At 33.6% G+C, this 16,544-nt stretch overlaps 1 long non-coding RNA gene across 1 annotated transcript in view; it reads right to left on the bottom strand.

Moving 5' to 3' along the window:
* Positions 1 to 10,021, bottom strand: part of LOC103102644 (uncharacterized) — a 126,594-nt gene extending 116,573 nt beyond the window's left edge. Inside the window, exon 1 of the long non-coding RNA XR_001628356.2 lies at positions 9,867 to 10,021. This is a non-coding gene — a long non-coding RNA (uncharacterized LOC103102644). The remainder of the gene's footprint in view (positions 1 to 9,866) is intronic.
* Positions 10,022 to 16,544: the final 6,523 nt, after the last annotated feature.

Genomic DNA, 16,544 nt, shown 5'->3' with positions numbered 1-16,544 from the left:
GTACCTCCCTTTCTATTTAGTTATTGTTTAAAGTTTTTTTGCTGTATATTTTTATGCTTCTTTTGCAATTAACTTTATTTTATTTTTAAGATGTTACTTTCTTCAGTATGTTTTATTCCTCCTTTAAGAAACTGTTAAGTTTTTTTCATGATTTTCTTATATCATTCACACTTCTTGCCCTAATTTTGTTTCTAACATTTATTTAATTTTTAAAGCATTTTAAAATCTCTTCCAGGAATTCTGTGTGGTTTTGTTTTGTTTGCCCTGAAACCAATTGACATTTTTCTTTGATGTTTTGCATGAAAATCTTTTGACATTTTCTTCTTCTGAGTTTGTGCTTTGATCTTCCCTGTCACCATAGTAATTTTTTTTCATCTTAGTCTTCCTAGCTTCCATCTGTCTTTCATGTGTGGAAAAAAGCAATAAATTATATTTGATCCCATAGAAATGAAACATAAAAAAGCAACAAAAGCTAATAGTGATATTTTAATGCTTGTTTTTTTTTTTCAGAAAAGGCCAATTCCCATTATTTTTTCTTTCCATTTTTACCATCTAACCACTCTAAAAATAACTTAATTACTCAAATTATTCTTTTTCTGCCATTTATTCTTTGCAATTAAAGCCTTGGATAGCATCATCCATTTATTTTTTTCTCATTAGGAGACCCAGTAAATTAAATATTGCTAAATCCAGTGAGATAATATTATCAACACACTGGGAAGTAATGTACAATAAAATAAAGTAATATACAGGAGCAAGAAGTATTTTTCAATGGCTCAAGTGATTAAGAAACATAAACATGTGATTTTAAAAGAAGAATTCACAACAAAGATTGTTCTCACTCATTAACAATAATAAATTTTCAAGGAAAGGAGATGCCATGTTATCAAGTCTCTAACAATAATATAAATTATTAACAGTAGGTAATATTCATACAGTGTTTTTTCATGCCAGATCCTATGATAATTATTATCTCTTTTGACTCTGATAACATTCTAGGACAATTGGTAATATTAATTAACCTCAAATTATAATTAAGGAAGTCTAAGTAAACAGAAGATATGTGACCAGACCATGGTTATATAAATTTCAGAATGTAGATTGAACACAGGTGTTCCCAACTCCAATTATGGTACTCTTGCTGGATCACTAGTTTTCCCATTCAAAATTATTTAGTACTTTTAAAAGTAGAGAATTTGATGGATGGAACAGATTACGTATATAACAATCAGAAGACAATAAACTTATGCTCAAGTTTAATGCATGATAAATCCAAAAGTCCCAGCTACTGAGGAAAAGATGAATTCACTAGTCAACAAAAGCAATTGTAATAACTACTCCACAAACTGAAAAGCATTCTAGCAAAAACTAGGTATAGTAAAATACTTTGTATCACATAGTACAATATCCTTTAAGTGAATATACATTTTAGAGATAAAATGTCATATATTAAGCAAATTACAGAAGCAAGGAAGAAATAAATTTTCTTATTAAATGATAATAAGATAAAAGGAATTTATAATAAACAGGAGTTAGAAAAATTTGTATCAGTTAAATTGGATAATTTTAATTATGTATTTAAAATCACAAACAAAAATGATATAACTAAAATCACAGTTATTATTACTGCTCTTTTGTACTTGTTTGCAATGTTTTTATGCCCTAGTACATGGTCAGTCTTTGTGAATGTACCATGTGGTGCTGAAAAGAAAGTGTTTTCCTTTTTGTCCCTATCTTTTTTCCTCCACATGCCTATTAATTCTAATTTTTCTAAGATTTCATTTGCTTCCCTTACCTCTTTCTTATTTATATTTTGGTTTGATTTATCTAGCTCTGATAAAGGAAGATTCAGGTCTCCCACTAGAATAGTTTTTCTATCTATTTCATCCTTGAATTCCACTAGTTTCTTCTTTAGAAATTTGGATGCTATGCCATTTGGTGCATACATGTTGAGGATTGATATTTCCTCATTGTCTATACTGCCTTTAATCAGGATGTAATTACTTTCCCTATCTCTTTTGACTAGATCTATTTTTACTTTGGCTTTGTCAGATATCATGAGTGAGATTCATGCCTTCTTTTTATCAGATGATGCCCAGTAGATTTGGCTCCATCCCCTTACTTTTACCCTATGTGTCTACCTTCCTCATGTGTGTTTCTTATAGACAGTATAAGGTAGGGTTTTGGTTTCCAATCCACTCTGCTATTCTCTTGTGTTTGGTGGGTGAGTTCATTCCATTTTATGATTACCAGCTGTGCATTTCCCAGCATTTTGATTTTCACTCCTAGTCCTGCCTTTTCATCTCTCACTATTTCCTTCGACACCAGAGTTTTGTTTTCAATTGGTCAACCTAATTGCCACCCTTATTTTACTTCCCTTTCTACCCCCCTCCCTTCTTATTCCCCTCTTATTTTCTTTACAATCTTTTTAAACTACCCCTACCCTCTTCCTCCCTTGTATTGCCTCCCTCCCCACCCCAGTCCATTAATTACTCTTCTACTTCCCTATAAGGCACAAATCCCAATGGATTGGATTGTTCTTCCCTCTTTGGGTCAATTTCAAAGAACTTAAGAGCTGAGTATTTCCTATCTCTAACCTCTTTACCTTTCCAGTGTATTGATGTTCTCCCCTCCTCCCACCATTTCCTTCTTTGTGACATAAATTTACCCCATTATTTTTTTTCCCATTTCTCTTGCTATTAATCTTTTTTTTTAAACTCTAGGGGTGTGTGTGTGTGTGTGTGTGTGTGTGTGTGTGTGTGTGTATTTCTGCATGCATATTTATGTCTTAGCATTTCATTGTATACAGTTTGTCACTGTTCCCTCTAAATATAATTCTTCTAGCTACCCAAGTCATAATAACTTTTTTTAAGAGTTACCACTATCCTCTTTTCTTGTAGGGATACATATAATTTTAACTTATTGGGTCTCTTAAAAAGGGGAGGTTGTTTTGTTTTCCTTTTTCCCCCTTTCTTAATTACCTTTTGATGATTCTCTTGAGTTCTGTGTTTGAGCATCAAATTTTCTGTTCAGATCTGGTCTTTTATTTACAAATGCTTGGAATTTTTCTATTTTATTAAATTACCATACTTTGCCCCGTAAGAATATAGTCAGATTTGCTGGGTAGTTGATTCTTGGTTGTAGATCTAGTTCCCTTGCTTTCTAGAATATCATATTCCATGCCTTTCGGTCCTTCAGTGTAGATGCAGACAGATCCTGTGTTATCCTTACTGTAGTACCATGGTATCTGAATGACTTCTTCTTTGCAGCTTGTAATATTTTTTTCCTTGGTCTGGCAGTTCTTGAATTTGGTTATAACATTCCTGCGTGTTGTCAGTTGGGGATTAAATACAGAAGGTGATCTGTGGATTCTTTTCCCCCTTGTTCTAGAATGTTGGGGCAGTTTTCTTGGATAATTTTCTGTAGGATGATGTCCAGGCATTTTCTTTTGTCATGGTTTTCTGGTAGGCCAATGATTCTTAAGTTGTCTCTTCTGGTACAATTTTCTAAATCTTCTTTTTTGTGAATGAGGTATTTTATATTTTCCTCAATTTTTTTTTCATTCTTTTGATTTTGTTTTATAGTTTCCTGCTGCCTTGTGAAGTCACTTGTTTCTAGTTGTTGTATTCTGGTCCTTAAAGACTGTATTTCATCCCTGGCTTTTTGGTCATCTTCTCCTTCTTGTTTATTTTCTTTGGAGGTCATCTTTCATCTTCTTTTCCTCAACTTTCATCTCCTTTGCCTCATTTTCAAGCTTATTAATTTTGTCTTTCAAGACACTATTTTCTCATTTTAGTTCAAGTGCCTCTGTTTCCATATGACTTATCTTGATTTTTTAGTTATTTTCCCTGTTTTCTTTAATCTCTCTTAATTGTGTTTTGAATTGTATTTTGAGTTCTTCAAAAGCCTGTTTCCAATTTGCTGGAGTTTCTGTGTTTTTGCTTGATGTTCCTTCATCTTCCTCTGTTACATTTGCAATTTTTTCATTGCCTGGATAGAAGCTGTCAACTGTAATTTCCTTTTACTTTTTCTGTTGTTTACTCATATTTTCCCCTTCTTTTCTCCCTGTAGTTGCCTGTACTCTTGCCCCTCTCATTGTGTGCTGAATCTTTGGGTTTGGGCTTTTCTGTCAGACTTCACCCTTAGAGCTTAGCAAGGCCCTCAGAGCTGTCTGTGGGGGAGGGGTGTTGGAGCTTGAGCTTCCCTGCCCTCAGAAAACTTGATGAGATTTAGCCCAGCTGAGTTGAACTTGTAGAACTGGATGTGCCCTGAGGCCAAAACCTCAGTAAGGGGGATGCAATATGGAGTGTCTCTGTTGAGTCTAGGCTGTGTCCTCTGTTCTTCTCCTCAATCTGTCTCCTAGCCGCCCATATTTGGAACCCTGAGTCTGGCATAGCTTTGCCTGTAAGGTATTCCCTCCATATAACTAAAAGTAGAAGGACAATGTTAACAAAATAAAACAAGCTTCATGACAAGTTTCTCTAATAACACACACACACACACACACACACACATATATATGTGAAAATGATTTAAATTTATATGAATAATAGCCATTCACCAATGCTAATGGGGAAAATTATAGATCCTCTATTGTGAAGACTTGCTGGACCCTTTTTGCCAGGGCTGCTTTCCTCTTTTTCTTTTGGTATCCAACTGTCATTCTTCTCTCATTTCTGTCTCTAAGAAACTTTAGCATGTGAAGTGGTCACATCCCAATAAAACCAAATCATCTAGGCAGATGGGCTAAAACAAGTGAGGGTTACCGGTAAGCCTCAAACCTATAAATGAATTAGGTGGGTATCTACCCTAAAAAAGACTTCCTCGATGGAATGGGTAGATGAGAACAATTTATTATAAAAGTCATGAAGGTGGTAGAAGCCAGTGCTGTTAAGCACTTAGTTCTTAGACACTGAAGTTGCTAAGATTATTCTCTGCTTCCCAAACCATTGCCAGGCTTCTTGACTTTTGACTTCACTGGACTTCATTGGCTTTGGAAGAGAGCGTAATGTTGATAACTTTAAACAACTCTATCTCAATTAAATCAAATTTATGTATTAGTCAAAAGACATTACCAAACTATATTATATTTTGTCATTTTTCTATTTTGCTATCCCATTGTTTTATTATTTTACTCCAATCTCAAAGTCCTCTGACTCCAGGGAAGTGGCAAAGAAGCAAGTGTGGATACACTGGGAGCTAAATTTATTAGTCTGCAGAAAGGAGGCCTAATGTATAGGATAATCTCCCTAGAACTAAGCAGCAGTAGAATTTGGAATTTTCCAGATTTTAGAGGACTTTTTTAAGGACCACACTTTCTACTTCCTGGTGTGAGCAAGGGGATAAAAAAGGTATTGTAAGAATTATTTGTTTCACCCAATATAACCCTGGCTTGCTTACTCTGGTAGTTGATCTTAACCTGCTGTCAAAACACATAGCCACAAAATTAATAAAAACTTTTGCAAAGATGATTCCACTAACCATTGGTACCTGGAATCTACACATGCTTATGGACATCATGAAATCCAGTGGACTTGAAATATGAACAACCCTTGTTATAAGAGAACTCAGCAGATATCCCGTCTAAATAGCAGCATTAAATGAAACAAGGCAGGCAGAAGAAATCCAACTTACCAAAGTTGGAGCTGGAATCAGGTTTTCCTATATCACTTGCTGTGATATGGAACACAGTAAATCTGCCCTAGGCTTTACAATCAAATCTAATCTTATCAACAAACTTATATGCCCTGAAAAGAGGGTGCATGTCACTTTCATGACAATGTGAATGCCACTTGCAGGAAAGTGCCATGAAACCATCATCAGTGCATATGCTCACAACATGATGAAAATTAATGAGACAATATTTTTCAAATGCTTAATGAAAAATCATACAAGGCAAGAACCAATACAAAGACACTTTAAAGAACTGATGGAGCTTGAATGCAAATTAAAGTACATAATTTTTCACTTTAATTACTTCAAAGGGATTTTTCTTTTATAAATGATATGTCTTATTTTACAACATGATGAATATGGATATATGTCTAACATGATAACGCATATATAACCTATGCCATATCACCAGCCATCTCAGGAAGGGGAAAGGGGAGAGAGGAAGAAAATTTGAATGAGAAAACTATTTTTTAAAATTTTATCTACATGTATTTGGGGGAAATATAATGATAAATATAAAAGATTTTCCAAAGAACTTTGGTATTTTATTTAGAATATTTTTCCATACTTAAATTACTCATGATTCCCCCGCCCCCCAATTCCCCAGCCCTCCAGGAGCCGACAAGTAATTCTACTGGCTTATACATGTATCATTGCTTAAAACCTATTTCCATGTTATTCGTATTTGTAGGAGAGTGATCTTTTAACATCAAAACCCTAATCATACTTCTATAGAACCATATGATTGATCATATGTTTTTCTTCAGCATTTCTGTTCCCTCAGTTCCCTCTGGATGTTGGTAATGTTCTTTCTCAAAAGTTCTTCTGTTTTGTCCTAGATCATTGCATTGATTCTAGTAGAAAAGTCTATTACATTCTATTGTACCATAATGTATCAGTCTCTATGTACAATTTTCTCCTGGTTCTGCTTCTCTCAGTCTTCATCAATTCCTGGAGTCCTTTCCAATTCACATAGAAATCTTCCAGTTCATTATTCCTTTCAGCACCTAGCATTTCATCACCATCAGATACAATAATTTGTTCAGCCATTCCCCAATCAATGGACACCCCACAATTTCCAATTTTTTTGCCACCACAAAGAGTATGGCTATGAATATTTTTGTACATTTATTTTCCCTATTATTTCTTTGGGGAACAAACCCAGCAGCGATATGGCTGTATAAGCAGCCAGGCAATCTTTTGAAGCCCTTTGGAAATAATTTCAAATTGCCCTCCAGAACGGTTCATAATTGTGAATCTCAAAAATTCTCAGACCCTACTTCATAAGATTTGATTAAGACCATTCCCCATTTAAACAATGAAGGTACTTGATCAGGAATGTGGGAACTCTACTTCACCCATACTTAAGTATGCCTTAGGGGAAGATAAAGTTGTAAAGTCCTTGCTGAACAATGAAAAATACTTAACCCATACTTATAGTAAGGCAAAAGCTCTTAAGCTGTGCCTATTTTTAGATCTAAAACAAAAGGGTACTAAGTACCTATAAAGGTCAGGCAACTTGTAAACTTGCAAGTGGCAAAGAAGTGAGAACTTACTCAGAGGTTTTAGTGTTCTCAGGTGTGAATTACTCAAAAGTTTAGTCTACTCAGGTGTGAATTAAGAATGGTCAGTCCTTTGGAAAATGTCTACTGTGATTGGTAGATGTGAGAACTTAGGGGAGGTACATAGGAGAAAATTCTCTTTAAAAGGAGGTCAAAAGGAGGTCTAGAGGGATAGAGCTGGCCAAAGCTGAACTGGTGGGTCTCTGAACACTAGAGTCTTGCTTGGGACAAATCTTGTGGTGAGTGGATAAAAGACTGACTGATCTCTCTCTTAAGGCTTAAAAGCCTATCACTTTTCTCAATGTTTCATCTTACTCTCTTTCATTAATTCCTTATTTGTATTAATTAAAATCTCCATAAAAACCCAGCTGACTTGGGTATATTTCATATTTGGGAATTTTTCCCTGGCGACCACTATATTTTTTATTTGAAACCATATTTATGTGGTCACAGTTTAAGACCTCCACTCTTTTATCTGTAACAATTTATGGCAAACTACTTTAATTGTTACATAATGGACCAATTCACAACTCTACCAGCAGTGTATTAGTGTCCCGATTTTGCCAGATTCCCTCCAACATTTATCACTTTATTTTGCTGCCATATTGGCCACTCTAATAGGTGTGAGGTGGTATCTCAGAATTGTTTTAATTTGCATTTCTCTAATCAGGAGTGATTTAGAACACTTTTTCATGTCTTTATTGATACTTTTGATTTCATCATGTGAAAACTGTATTCATGTCCCTTGACCATTTGTCATTTGGACGATGACTTGATTGTTTTAAAAATTTGACTTAGTTTATTATATATTTAGGAAATTAAGCCTTTGTCAGAGAGTTTGGTTATAAAAATGTTCTCCCAGTTTGTTACTTTTCTTCTAATTTTGGTTGCATTAGTTTTGTCTGTACAAAACTTTTTAATTTGATGTAATCAGAAGTCATTCAATTTACATTTTATAATGTTCTCTGTCTCTTGCTTGGTCTTAAATCCCTCCTTTCCCACAGATCTGACAGGTATACTATTCTATGTTCATGTAATTTATTTATGATTTCACTCTTTATATTTGTCATATACATATTTTGAATTCATCTTGGTATGAAGTGTAAGATGTTGATCTAAACCTAATTTTTCCCATACTGTTTTCCAATTTTCCCATAAATTTTTGTCAAATAGTGATTTCTTGTCCCAAAAGTTGGGATCTTTGAGTTTATTAAACACTAGCTTACTAAAGTCATTTACTCCTATTCTTTTACATTGATCAATCTTTCTCTTAGTTTCACATTTTTTCATTATTTCCCCTGATATTATTGATCTTTTGTTTTTCTAGATGATCTATTCTATCTAATTATAGGTAGGCTTGGGGTGATGATGTAATGGTATGAGGGCAGAAAGCTCTGTGAGCCCCCTGTCACTGCTGATTGAATTGGCCCTTATAATGCTGATAGCTTAAAAAGTATCCTCAGGCTTAGGTGTAAGTTTGTCATCCCTTTCTGATCTTGATCAGGTCAGGGACTGCTCAAATTCTAACTTAGTCTAAAGGTTTTGGTCACACTGTGTACTTCATCTAATCAGGCACACCCTTGATTGTCCTGTCTTGGAGCTCCACCAAAAAAGTCAGTATTTGGTACTTAGTACTATCATCCACCCCAAATTGTAAATTAAGTCCTTGTCCCAAGGCCAGACTAGAATTTCCTGGGCTAGGGTTCTGGACTTCTTCACAGTTTTGACATTACAAGGGTTATGGTTTAGCTTTTTCCTCTATTTGCTCAGGCAGGGTCTCAGGATCTGGATGTTGGCTCAGGCATAGGTTCCTGAACCTTGTACAGCAGATATTGGGTGTGGAGTGTGGCTCAATTTTGACTTGTTCTTCCTTCTCTGATATTGAAATCACCTTAAAAGACTGATATATATTAATTTAAGGTCACCAAGGAATTCAGCTATGTAATTCCTAAATGAAACACTCAAGTCAGCTGCCAATTTTTTTAATGGTGTTTTAATTACAAACAGGAGGAAGAAAGTATTCAAGGGAGAGAAAGAGAGAGAAAGAGGAGAGAAGGAAAGAGGGCTTAAACTACCCACTCTGCTCAGGTTGAGCCAAAGTGGGCCCAAGGCCCTGGATAGCCAAGGCAAGGAATGAGATCAATCCCTATCACTCACATGACCAAAATGGAGAAAACAGTCCATGGGCTTCTCCAACTCCAAGCACTAGCCTCCAACTGACTCTCTCCCTCCTCACAGGAAATCACGAGAACTCCTGAGGCTGTCCTCTACCTCACTTCATGTGTCTCACATGTGCCAATGGTGGCTCTAACTTGACCTCGGACCGCCCAGAGGCCTGTCCTTTTTGCACATGTCTGTTGAAGGCCATATTCTCAAATAATTAAATCTTGAGTTTTGCTACAGCCCTTTCTAATCTTGTTACCCTGAGTAGGGTGGAGATTGTAGTTTCCAAGACCTCATTCTGTTATTCCAAGTATCTCTATTGTTATTTATCAGGAAATAGCTAAATCCCATCTTCTAAAGAATGGTCTGAATAGGGTTGAGTAGTTTTGAAATTCACACCTCCTTGCTACAGCTTCTTGCTGAGTGTGTTCTTCTCTCACCCCAGTGCCCCAGATATTCATTGCCTACCTTTGTTTTTTTTTTCTTGAAAGTTGTTTCACTCTGCCTTCTTGTTGGTTCTTTCACTCCTATATTAATTTTGTGGCAATATTTTAATTTTGGTTGGGAAAGATTCTCATGTTGGTATAGAGCTGCTGAGGATTACTCTGCCATCTTGGCTATACCCCCAGAAGTCCAGAACTTTGGTATTAATTGTGAGGTATAGAAGACATTGTCATAGCCCTATCCATTATGGCATATCTACATCAAAAAAAGTTAATGTGCTCTGTACACAAAGCAGAATTATAATTGCTCAAAAGAAACATGAAATATACAAATCAAGTTTAGAAATATCTATGTCCCAAACCTATGACAACCAAATAAACATGACTTATTTGTTCCTGATCTATGTTAAATCTCTGTATTGAACTGATCAGTCACAGTCAAATACACTGAACTTTGACATAATGATGTTATATTGGTACCCCTCAAGTACAAAGTACAATAATCAATTAACCAAAAACCTGTCAAAAAAGACACATGTTGGAGGTGTTCTGGGAAAATATAAATATTAATGTGTTATTGGTGGAGCTATGAATGTGGCCAGTCATTTTAAAAAATAATTTGAACTATGCTCAAAATGTCCTTGTATTGCATATAACACACTATGCTGTTATTATCCATTTATTTTTCACAGTTATGATTTTAAAAAAAACTATAAAGGAATCTATAAAAACTATAAAAATCTAAAAAAAAAACTATAAAGGATCTCTGAAAATACTAAAAAACATAGCTAATATACAATTTTCAATGATTATTTTCTGATATTTTTTGATCAATGTTTCTCCCTCCCTCACATTCCTCCCTCCCACTCCCCAAGATGGCAGGTAATATGATATATGTTGTGAATCTGTTATTATTCAATACATATTTCCATATTCATCTTGTGGAAGTAGACACATTGCATATATTAGTGAAAAAATGGAGGAAATAAAGTAAAGAGTGGTATGCTTCCATCTGCATTCAGACTTTGTTAATTCCGTTTATAGAATTTTTATTTATAGCATTTTTCATCACGGGTATCTTGGAGTTGTCCTGGATCTTTGTATTGATCATAATGGTCAAGGCATTCATAGCTTGTTCCCATAGTTTATTGCTGTTACTGTGTACAGCATCGATCTAGTTCTGTTCACTTCAATTTGTATGTTTTAAGAACTTTACAATTATTCTCTCATTTGATACTCAGAACAACCCTAGGAGGTTGTAATAAATTATTTTATATTGAATAAAAGTATTAGAATTTAGGCTTATTTTCCTTAGGTTCATGAAAGTATCCTCATTACAACAACAACAGGAGATAGTATAAAATGGGTGAGAGCCACATTATTCTGTTTCCATGTTATTTTGATTTCCAAGTTTAGGTTTATTTTTATCATCATCACCATAACTATTATCATCATCAAAAACAAATGCATCTCTGCATTCTTAAAGATTCATAGTACCACTTTGGACTGCTAGGTATTGCAGAGGATGTGTCAGGCCAGTGTGCCTAAATTCACATTTGACTTAATATATTTTCTAGTTGTGTGTCCCAGAGGCAAGTCATTTAACCATATTTGTCTCAATTTCCACATCTGTAGAATGAATTGAAGGTGGAAATGACAAACCATTCCAGTATATCTGCCAAGAAAATCCCAAATAGAATCACAAAAAAAGAAAAAAAGAAAGAAATTATGTCTGAAAATGACCAAGGAAGAACAAAAACCTCCTCATTAGGGATATGGTTGATTTGAATGTCAATGATAAAAATATTTATAACATTAAACCTACTAATAATAACAATTTATATAGTTTTAAGTTTTAAAAAAAGACTTAAATACTGAATGGCAAATTGTTTAATTTTTCCAATAATGCCACGAAGTAGGTATTATTTTTCATATTTTTCCTACAAAAAAGTAAGGCAGAGATTGGCTGACATATCCAAAATAAATTTCCATGTGAATAAAGTAACAATCATATCTCAATTCACACTTCCCTTTAAGCTTTTTCAGAAATAGGAACTGGCATGGGACTAATAAGTCTATTCTTAAGTCAGAACAAAATAAAGATATAAGCAAAATGAATGTGAACATGAAGGAATTTTTTGCTATTGATTTAGGTCATGAGGAGTTGTTGGGCCATTTTGATACATGCATTCATTGTTCTTTAGGGGAAAAAATGGAAAACATTAATTTAGATACATTATATGTCAGAAAGTAAATTTTTAATGAAGTAAATGATTATAGGGTTTTTCAAGAGGAATTTTCCCCCCAATGTTTAAGTTTTATATGATGCTATCAACAGGTAAATCCTAGATGAAAATATGCTAAATAATAAAAAACGAGAAAATTAAATTTTTGTTACAAGCCTGAAAAAAGAATTATATCAACTTTATAATTAGCCCTTAGAGGAAAAGCTAGGTCAAAATTGAATTCAATTAACCTCTAGATTGTCCCATTAATCAAAATCTTTTTAAGGTGATTTTCTCATTAGGCATAACATGATGTAAAATATATTATATTTTTAATTTTAGCTCCTTTTTGCAATAATAAAGCAATGAGTTTAGCTATATATACATGTCTATTTTTGAGTTGTTTTTGAGAATAAACTACCAACCCATTTCAGAATATATATCTATCTCTGTTTACTAGTCTACTGCTCTTGGAAATATGAGATACATTTAAAAGAGGGAAGTCAGTTTAAGTTTCAAATTTGTAAGTCATGGTAGATAAGCAGTTTAAAGATTGTATCGATGCTATTACAGTCACTGAAATATTGAGGGGGAAAAATTGCACTGCACTGATTTCTACAGTCTCTTCATCCTCCATCCTATCTTCAGATTTATATATTCATTGTGATAAGACTGAAATGGTAATTGCAAGAGTTTCTCAGTGTGCCTATCACTTTATTCAACACTATCACATGGCTCTTTTAAGGTCATGGATCTTTTCAGAGAAAACATGGTACAGTGAATGATGGGTAAAATATGAAAATTGCCATGTCAACCTCAATAATTAAATTTGCCCCAATGTGAATAAAAGGATCTTTTTTTGCTTGTATTACCCTCCTCAGAAGAACCATGAATTCATTACATTCATTATTATAGGAGTATGCCTTATTGTAATAATATCAAGTATGACAAATCCAGAGATTTAAGACCTTATAGAATTAATGTCAGCAACAGAAACAAATAAAATAATGTGGTAGATGTTGGGTACTTGGTCTTTGCAACATTTTCCAAGGGATAGAAAACTATGCACAAAATAATGCATTCATTATATTGAATGTAAAATAATTTAGGAAGAGATTTGGGAAAAGCTCAGAAAAACTTATTATTATTAACTCAATTAAGGTGGAAGACTTAGAGAATGAGTGTTATTATTTCCCCTTCTTAGAGATCTTGATGCAGATGCTGAAAACCACTTCCTGGGGGATGTCTTAGGGTAGATAAGATGGATTGAATAGTGTTAGGATATACATGAAATTACATGCTTTTAAGAAAAGAAAAGGAAATGAAGTCAAGTACATAGTAATTGTACATTTAGGTTTGGACTAAATTAAAATAGTAATAGTAAAATAAAATAGTAATGAAACATTGAGGGAGAAAACATAAATTTTTCTATGTATCTTTTTTTGTTCTCATCCATATTTGAAAGATTTAATAACAATCATCTTTCCAAAGTAGAAAAATGTAGAAACAAGAGTTGATTAAAGCTATGAAAAAAGTAATTTCAATTAAAATAGTATGATGATTGCTTGGGAGCTTGCAGACAGTTGTGTGTGAAACAACATGAAAACTGGATATAACTCAGATCAGTGTGTTGGTTATCTACATCTGAAATTGGGAAGAAAAAGAGACATTTATTAATGTCCATAGACCAGTTAACATGTTTGGTATATTTCAGATGCAGATTGGTCAAAGAGTGCCTAGAAAAAAGTATTGTGTTCATCAATACTCTCAAACTTTTCTGAGGATTTAGCTTAGAGTCTATAGTGCTTTTTACATTGATTTATGTTGTGTTATTATTGAATAATTTATCAATAGTGTCTAACTCTTGGTAATCCCATTTAGAGTTATCTTGGCAAAAATATTTGTGTGGTTTGCCATTTTCTTCTCCAGATCATTTTACAGAAGACAAACTGAGGCAAATGGGGTTAAGAGAATTGTCTAGGATGACATAATTACTAAATGTCTGAAGCCAGATTTGCACTCACAATGAAGAGTTTTCCTGATTCCAAGTATGACACTCTCTTTCCACTGTGCCACCTAGCTGTCCACATTATTTTATGTAGAGATGGAATATTAATATAACTAAACTTGAAAGTTAGGCTTTGTCTATTTGAATACAAATAATTGGAGATAATTGAGTAGAAGGAAAAAATTCACCATGGAATCATAAGATAGTTTGCACTAGAAGAACTAGAACTATCAACACATATAAAATTAGTTTGGTCTTCTGAGGTATTCTTAAAAATGGATACTTTCTAAATATACATATGTTATATATAATTATCCACAAATAAATAAATACATATTGCATTGGAAAGCCATAACAGGTTACATAGGTGGCAAAATGGAAAATTCTTGGATATTTTATACCTTGGATTCCTTCTCACAAGGTTATATTCCTTAACACAAGGGCTATGTTTAGGGATATGTTACCAAAATTCACATTGTGATTCTTGGAGTACATAGATTGTTCTATTTGTTATTTATATTCTCCCAATTCGTAGATGGATTTGCAGAATTTTGGTGACTGAAAAAATAATCAGTTTTCAACTAATTTAATTATGGATTGCTTGGAACCTACCAATTATTGTCATTAAATGAAAGAAATAAAGCTCATCATTGATCCCCTCTCCCAATCCAAAGAAAACCTTTATTTTTAGTTTCATATGGCCTAATGGTTATATGGTTAGAGCTCACATAAATTAAAGGTAACTTCTTTGTTAAGATAACATACAGGCACAAAACTTGTCAATAATAATAAAATTAATATTTGATATAGTCTGATTTGAAATATTTCAGTCAGAATCTTGCTTGCATCATACCAGATGACATTCATATCTTTGTTTTGTTCTTTCCCATTCATATATTTTCTACAGTAATGGTATTCTGATATTTGCTGGAAATTTGTTACCCTACTAGAATAGATATACTATAGATTTCCTCTGTTAATTAAAAGGAACTTTTTCCTTTAAGAATATAGATTATATGACATTTGGGGCATACATGTTTAACATTGATATAACTACATTATCTATAGTAACTTTTAGCAAAATGTAGTTTCCTTGCCTATCTCCTTGATTAGGACTGATTTTTTGCATTTGTTTTGTCTAATATTATTATCATAACCCTGATTTTTTTAAACCTGAAGCATAATATATTCTACTCCAGGCTCTTATTTTATCCTCTGTATTTCTCTGTATTGCAAATATGTTTCTTGTAAATCATATGTTATTGGATTTCATCCATTATGCAATCATTTTCAATTTATGGGTGAATTCATCACATTCAGAATGATGATTCCTAACTGAGCATTCATCTCTATCTTAATTGCTTCTATCTTCCTTCCTTCCTCCCTCCCACCCATCCTCCCACCCTCCCTCACTTTGTTTCTTTGTTTCTTTCTTACTCCCCTCACCCTAATATCTTCTCTCCTCATGCTCCTCCAAAGTCTGTTCTTCTGACTATTGTCTTATTTTATCTACCCTCACTTTTATCATTCCCTCTTTATGTATGATACTTTCCCTCAATTGAAAAAGCTCTTCTTTGTACATCTCTTTTATGTAAAATAATTTTCCACATTCTTCCTCTCCCTTCCACCTTCTTCCATAGCATATTGGTTTCTCTCCTATCCATTTTTTAAATTATCCCAATATAATTGATTCATTCCCACACCTCTCTTCTATGTAGAGTCTGGTTAACTGTTATAATAATAATGAAATTCTAGAAATTGCAAGTATCTTGTTATAGAAATGTAAACAGTTTAACCTTATTATGTCCCCTATGATTTCTCTTTCATGTTTACACTTTTATCTTATTCTTGAGATATATATATATATTTCAAAGTCAAATATTCTATTATGCTCTTATATTTTCATTAGGGATGCTTCAGAGTCCTCTATTCAAGTTATATTTTTCCCCTGAGGCTTTGCTTTTGGCTATTTTGATTTCAATGTCTTCCTTTTTGTTTGGCGCTTGATCTTCTCTGTCACCACAGTAAATTTTTATGGTCAGATATTTTTTCTTGTTTTCTCACTTATTACTACATTTCTTGATTTTTGAACTTCATGTTAGTTGGGCTCTGCTGTCATGGAAGGAGAGGGTGAGCGAGGATTGGAAATGGGCACTGTTTTAAGGTTCAAAACTTTTTCCGATCAAAATTTGTTTTGATATTTTCAGAGAGTTTTGGGTGTTTAGAACTTTTCAGTGTTTTCAAGCCTTTGTGATTTGAGTAGAAATATAGTTACTTCTCTATTAATATGTTCTTTAGTCCTTCCTTATCCAAGAAGGACCTCTTATGCTTTAAGATTGCCATTGATAATCCTTCTCAGAGCCTCCTGACCCCTAGAGATTGGAAGTGATACCATTCTTCAGAATTATTTATCCCTTGCAAACAAAAGTCTCAGGGCTTCCACTCCCTCTAACTTAAAATTATTCTTCAA

This window comes from Monodelphis domestica, chromosome 1 (genome assembly GCF_027887165.1).
Source record: "Monodelphis domestica isolate mMonDom1 chromosome 1, mMonDom1.pri, whole genome shotgun sequence".
Taxonomy (NCBI): Eukaryota; Metazoa; Chordata; class Mammalia; order Didelphimorphia; family Didelphidae; genus Monodelphis; species Monodelphis domestica.
The sequence above is the reverse complement of the archived record's forward strand: the minus strand, read 5'-3'. Positions and strand labels throughout refer to the sequence as shown.